Raw genomic sequence first — 6,659 nt, 5'->3', positions numbered from 1 at the left:
CCCTTTCCCCCCTTTCCCCCCTTTCCCCCCTTTGCCCCTTCCCCCCTTTTCCCCCTTTTCCCCCCACTTCCCCCCTTTCCGGCAGGTGCCGCCCCCCTCCCTCGCCGCCCCCCCCGCCCGGCGCTGGATAAGGATGAGGCCATTCAGAAGCTGGAGGTAACGAGGCCGAAGGCTCCGTGCCCCCCTCCCCCCGGGTTTTGGGGTCCCCCCCCGGGTTTTGGGGTCCCCCCCACGCACGCCCTCGTGTCCCCCCCAGAGTCTGGAGAAGAAGGAGGAGGAGGTGACATCGGAGGAGGAAGAGGAGAAGGAGGAGGAGGAAGAAGGGAAGGAAGAGGAGGAGGAGGAGTACGATGAGGAGGAGCACGAAGAGGTGCGTGTGGGGAGGTGACCCCCCCTTGGTCCCCCCTTTGTCCCCCCATGTCCCCCTGTGTCCCTCCACGTCCCTCCATGTCCCCTCCTGTCCCTCTGCCCCCGTGTCCCCCTGTGTCCCCCCAATGCCCCTCTGTCCCCCCATGTCCCCGTGACTCCCCGTGACCCCATGTCCCCCATGTTCCCTCGATGTCCCTGTGCCCCCGTGTCCCCCCATGTCCCCCATGTTCCCCTGTCCCCCCATGTCCTCCCATGTCCCCCCATGTCCCCCCGTGTCCCCCCATGTCCCCCATGTTCCCCTGTCCCCCCATATCCCCCCGTGTCCCCCCATGTCCCCCCGATGTTCCTGTGCCCCCCGTGTCCCCCCATGTCCCCCCAATGTCCCCATGTCCCCCATGTTCCCCTGTCCCCCCATGTCCCCCCGTGTCCCCCCATGTCCCCCTATGTCCCCATGTCCCTTCCTGTCCCCCACATGACCCTATGTCCTCCCATGTTCCCCCCGTGTCCCCCCAATGTCCCCATGTCCCCCCGTGTCCCTGTGACTCCCCGTGACCCCTGTTGTGTCCCCCTGTCCCCCTCCCCATGTCCCCCCGTGACCCCCCCGTGTCTCCCCAATGTCCCTGTGCCCCCCGTGTCCCCCCATGTCCCCCCATGTCCCCCATGCTCCCCTGTGCCCCCCGTGTCCCCCCATGTCCCCCCATGTCCCCCATGCTCCCCTGTGCCCCCCTGTCCCCCATGTGCCCCCGTGTCCCCCCTGTGTCCCCCCAATGTCCCCATGTCCCCCCATGTCCCTGTGACTCCCCGTGACCCCTATTGTGTCCCCCGTCTTCCCCCTCATGTCCCCCCATGTCCCCCCATGTCCCTATGTACCCCATGTTCCCCTGTCCCCCCGTCTCCCCCGATGTCCCTGTCCCCCCCCATGTCCCCGTGACTCCCCGTGTCCCCCTCATGTCCCCCCATGCCCCCCCATGTCCACATGTCCCCATGTCCCCTCCGTGACCCCCGGTGTCCCCCCATGCCCCCCCATGTCCCCATGTCCCCCCGATGTCCCCCAATGTCCCCATGTCCCCCCCGTGTCCCCCTGATGTCCCCATGTCCCCCCGATGTCCCCCGTGTCCCCATGCCCCCCGATGTCCCCCTGATGTCCCCATGTCCCCCCCCGTGACCCCCCGGTGCCCCCCCGTGTCCGCAGGAGACCGATTACATCCTCTCGTACTTTGACAACGGCGAAGACTTTGGGGGGGACAGCGATGACAACATGGACGAGGCCGTGTACTGACCCCCCCGGACCCCTGTCACCCCCCACGGACATTGGGGTCCCCAACACCAGCCCCCCCTCCCGTGGGGACGCCGGGGTCCCCTGTCCCCCCCTCCCCAGGACACCGGGATCCCCTGTCCCCCCACCCTCGGGACATTGGGGTCCCCCAACACCAGCACCCCCCAATTTGGGACTTTGGGGTCCCCTCTGCCCCCCCCCCCCAGTCAGGACTTTGGGGTCCCCTGTGTGTCCCCCTGGACATTGGGGTCTCCTTTCCAGCCCCAGTCACAACTTTGGGGTCCCCTCTCCCTTCCCAGACAAAACTTTGGGGTTCCTGTCCCCCCCAGTCAGGACTTTGCAGTCCCCTTTTGTCCCCCAAACAGGACTTTGGGGTCCCCTCTGCCCCCCCCAAACAGGATTTTGGGGTCCCCTCTGCCCCCCAGGAATTTGGGGTCCCCTATCCCCACTCAGGACTTTGGGGTCCCCTCTTGTCCCCCCCTAAGCAGGACTTTGAGGTCCCCTCTGTCCAGACAAGACCTTGGGGTCCCCTGCCCCCCGCAGTCAAGACTTTGGGGTCCTCTGTCCCCCCAGACAGGACTTTGGGGTCCCCTCTGCCTCCCTAAACAGGACTTTGGGCTCCCTTCTGCCCCCACCCCCAAACAGGACTTTGGGGTCCCCTCTTTCCCCCCAGGTCAAGACTTTGGGGTCCCCTCTGCGCCCCCCAATCAGGACTTTGGGGTCCCCTCTTCCCAAACAGGACTTTGGGGTCCCCTCTGCCCCTCCCAAACAGGACTTTGGGGTCCCCTCTTTCCCCCCCAGTCAAGACTTTGGGATCCCCTCTGCCCCCCTCAAAGAGGACTTTGGGGTCCCCTCTGCCCCCCCAACCAAGACTTTGAGAGCCCCTCTCCCCAGTCAGGACTTTGGGGTCCCCTCTTCCCAGACAGGACTTTGGGGTCCCCTCTGCCCCCCCCAATCAAGACTTTGAGGTCCCCTCTGCCCCCCCAGGACTTTGGGGTCCCCTCTTTCCCCCCGGGTCAAGAGTTTGGGGTCCTCTCTGCCCCCAATCAAGACTTTGGGGTCCCCTCTTTCCCCCCCAGTCAAGACTTTGGGGTCCCCTCTGCCCCCAATCAGCACTTCGGGGTCCCCTCCAGCAGGTGTCGCTCGTGCTCCAGTGCTGGAGGAGGGGGTGTTCATGGGGGACCCCACAACCCCCTTTGGGGGGGGTGGAGGGGGGGCAGATTTTGGGGGTGACAGCGCCCCCCATTTTTTTTTTTTGGCTGCAGCTTTTTCACTTTGGGCCTTTTTTTAACCCATTTTTGGGGCAATTAAAGCCGAATTTGGGATTTCTGAATCCTTTTGGTCCATAACCTCAACGCAATGGGGGGAAAAAGGGGGGTCCCAGGCTGCACCCCCTTATCCAGAGGGGGGTTTTGGGGGGAAAAGGGGTTATTTTGGGGGGAAAAAGGGTTTTTTTGGGGGAAATAGATTTTTTGGGGGGAGAAAAGAGGGTTTTTTTGAGGGAAAAAGGGTTTTTTTTGGGGGAAAAAGGATTTTTTTTGGGAAAAAAAGGTTATTTTGGGGGAATAAAGGTTTTTTTTTGGGGGGAAGGGTTATATTTTGGGGGTGAAGGGTTTTTTTTGGGGGGAAAATAAATTTCTTTGGGGGAAAATATTATTTTGGGGGTGGGAAAAGGGTTTTTGGGGGCAAAGGTTATTTTTTGGGGGGGAAAGAGTAAATATTTGGGGGGAAAAGGTCATTTTTGGGGTTAAAAGTGGGTTTTTTTGGGGTTAAATTGGGTTTTTTGGGGGTAAAGTTATTTTTAGGGAGGGAAGATTATTTCTTGGGGGAAAAAAGGGTTTTTTTGGGGGGGTAAATATGGGGGTTTTTGAGGGAAAAAGGGTTTTTGGGGGTAAAAGTGGATTTTTTGGGGTAAAAGGAGAATTTTGAGGGTTAAAAGGAGAATTTTTGGGGGTAAAAAGGAGCTTTTATTTGGGATAAAAGTGGATTATTTGGGGTAGAAGGAGCTTTTTGGGGGTAAAAGGAGATTTTTTGGGGGGAGAAGAAGATTTTTTTGGGGTGAAAGTATATTTTTTTGAATAAAAGTCGATTTTTGGGGTAAAAGTACATTTTTGTGCGTGGAAAGAGCGTTTCTTGGGGGAAATGTTGGGGTTTGGGGGGAGGAGGTGTTTTGGGGGGATCCGATTGTGCCGGAAACCGTGGGGTGCTCCGATCCCGGCTGCTCCGCATCCCTTTGGAGACGCCCCATCCCATCCCATCCCCATTCCCATCCCATTCCCATCCCAATTCCCAGCCCTGTCCCATCTTGTCCCCGTTCCATCCCAGTCCCCATCCCCATCCCAATCCCATCCTGATCCCATCCCAGTCCCCAACCCTATCCCATCCCATCCCTATTCCAATCCCATCCCAATCCCCATCCTCATCCCATTCCATCCCAATCCTATCCCCATCCCAATGCCCGACCCTGTCCCATCTTGTCCACATCCCAATCCCATCCTCATCCCATCCCCATTCCAATCCCATCCCAATCCCCATTCCAATCCCATCCTCATCCCATTCCATCCTCATCCCATCCCCACTCCAATCGTATCCTCATCCCATCCCCATTCCAATCCCATCCTGATCCCATCCCAGTCCCCGACCCTATCCCATCCCATCCCTATTCCAATCCCATCCCATCCCAATCCCCATCCTCATCCCATCCCAATCCTATCCCCATCCCAATGCCCGACCTTGTCCCATCTTGTCCCCATCCCAATCCCATCCCATCCTCATCCCATCCCCATTCCAATCCCACCCTGATCCCATCCCAATCCCCGACCCTGTCCCATCTTGTCCCCATTCCAATCCCATCCTCATCCCATTCCATCCTCATCCCATCCCCACTCCAATCGTATCCTCATCCCCTCCCCATTCCAATCCCATCCCAGTCCCCATCCCCATTATCCCATTCCATCCCAATCCCCGACCTTGTCCCATTTTATCCCCATTCCAATCCCATCCTCATCCCTTTCCATCCCCATCTTCATCCCATCCCCATTCCAATCCCATCCCCATCCCCATTCCAATCCCACCCTGATCCCATCCCAATCCCCGGCCCTGTCCCATTTTGTCCCCATTCCAATCCCATTCCGATCCCATTCCGGGAGTGCCTCCGCTGTTGCGCCGTGTGGGGCCCTTTGCCCGAGTTGGCTCCGGGCCAGCGCTGGCTCCGTGCCGGAGCGTCCGGCGCATTCCAGGGGGGGACGTGGCTCCCGGGGGGGTCCCCACGCCACGGCGGGGCCTCGGCATCCCGAATCCCGGACGGATCCTACCGGGACCAACACGGACAGGGGCATCCGTGGAACCGGGAGATCCGTGGAAGGATGAGAGGGATGGAAGGGGAGTGTGTGGAAGGACGGGAAACTGGGGGGAAACTGAGGCACAAGGGGAAACTGAGGCACAGAGGGGAAACTGAGGCACAAGGGGAAACTGAGGCACAAAGGGGAAACTGAGGCACAGAGGGGAAACTGAGGCACAGAGCGGAAACTGAGGCACTAAGGGGAAATGAGGCACAAAGGGGAAATGAGGAACAGAAGGGAAACTGAGGCACAAGGGGGAAATGAGGTGCAAAGGGAAACTGAGGCAGGAAGGGGAAGCTGAGGCAGGAAGGGAAACAGGCAGGAAGAGAGGCAGGAAGGGAAACTGAGGCACGTGGGGAAACTGAGTCAGGAAGGAGAAACTGAGGCACGGGGGAAACTGAGGCAGGAGAGGAAGGTGCAGCAGCCAATCGGCACCGGCCTGGCACGGCCGTGTCCCAGCGATAAGGCCTGAACACACGGAGTTGGTGCCAAACAGCGCTGGAGCACAGAGATAAGGGCAGAAAGGGGCGCCCGGCAAGGGCGGATGGGGGACAACGGCTCCACGGGAGGGGAAACTGAGGCACCAGGATATACTCTGCAGGGTGGCCAAAGGGGAAACTGAGGCACCGGGACCTGCACTGAGGGGTGGACAGAGGGGAAACTGAGGCACCGGGGAAGCAAGAAGGGAAACTGAGGCACCGGTATCTGCACTGAGGGGTGGACAGAGGGGAAACTGAGGCACCGGGATGTACTCTGTGGGGTGGACGGAGGGGAAACTGAGGCACCAGGATCTGCACTGAGGGGTGGACAGAGGGGAAACTGAGGCACCGGGATGTACTCTGTGGGGTGGACGGAGGAGAAACTGAGGCACGGGGATAGCAAGAAGGGAAACTGCGGCACCGGGATCTGCACTGAGGTGTGGACAGAGGGGAAACTGAGGCACCAGGATGTACTCTGTGGGTGGATGGAGGGGAAACTGAGGCACCGGGGAAACAAGAAGGGAAACTGAGGCACTGGGATGTACTCTGTGAGTGGATGGAGGGGAAACTGAGGCACCGAGATGTGCCCTGTGGGGTGGATGGAGGGGAAACTGAGGCACAGGGATGTACTCTGTGGGTGGATAGAGGGGAAACTGAGGCACCGGGATGTGCCCTGTGGGGTGGACGGAGGGGAAACTGAGGCACAGGGATAGCAAGAAGGGAAACTGCGGCACCGGGATCTGCACTGAAGGGTGGACAGAGGGGAAACTGAGGCACCAGGATGTACTCTGGGTGGATGGAGGGGAAACTGAGGCACTGGGATGTGCCCTGTGGATGGAGGGGAAACCGAGGCAGCAGAATGTGCACTGCGCAGAGGTGAATAGAGGGGAAACTGAGGCACCGGGATGTGCCCCATGGGTTGGATGGAGGGGAAACTGAGGCACCGGGATGGCCAGAGGGGAAACTGAGGCAGCAGGAGGCCACGGATGGCTCCGCAAGACGCCCTCTCCTTCCCTCCACATCCGCCCCTTTTCCATCCCAACTCCAAGAGCTCCACAACCACCTTCGTTTGCTCTTTATTACAAACGCTGCCCCACAGGGGCCGATCCGACACTCGCGGTACAAAACATGGATTCATCCCCCCAACTCCTCCCCCCCTCCCCCCAAATCCCAATACAAAACAGTAGAAAAGGA

At 59.7% G+C, this 6,659-nt stretch overlaps 1 long non-coding RNA gene across 1 annotated transcript; it reads left to right on the top strand.

Moving 5' to 3' along the window:
• The first annotated feature begins 71 nt into the window (after positions 1-71).
• On the top strand, positions 72-1,700 carry LOC128849423 (uncharacterized). Its single transcript, XR_008447384.1, has 3 exons — positions 72-156; positions 257-370; positions 1,562-1,700. It is a non-coding gene; the product is annotated as an uncharacterized LOC128849423 (long non-coding RNA).
• The last annotated feature ends 4,959 nt before the right edge of the window (positions 1,701-6,659 follow it).

This window comes from Cuculus canorus, chromosome 28 (assembly GCF_017976375.1).
Source record: "Cuculus canorus isolate bCucCan1 chromosome 28, bCucCan1.pri, whole genome shotgun sequence".
Taxonomy (NCBI): Eukaryota; Metazoa; Chordata; class Aves; order Cuculiformes; family Cuculidae; genus Cuculus; species Cuculus canorus.
Note: the sequence above shows the minus strand (reverse complement) of the source record. Positions and strands in the feature narration are given on the sequence as shown.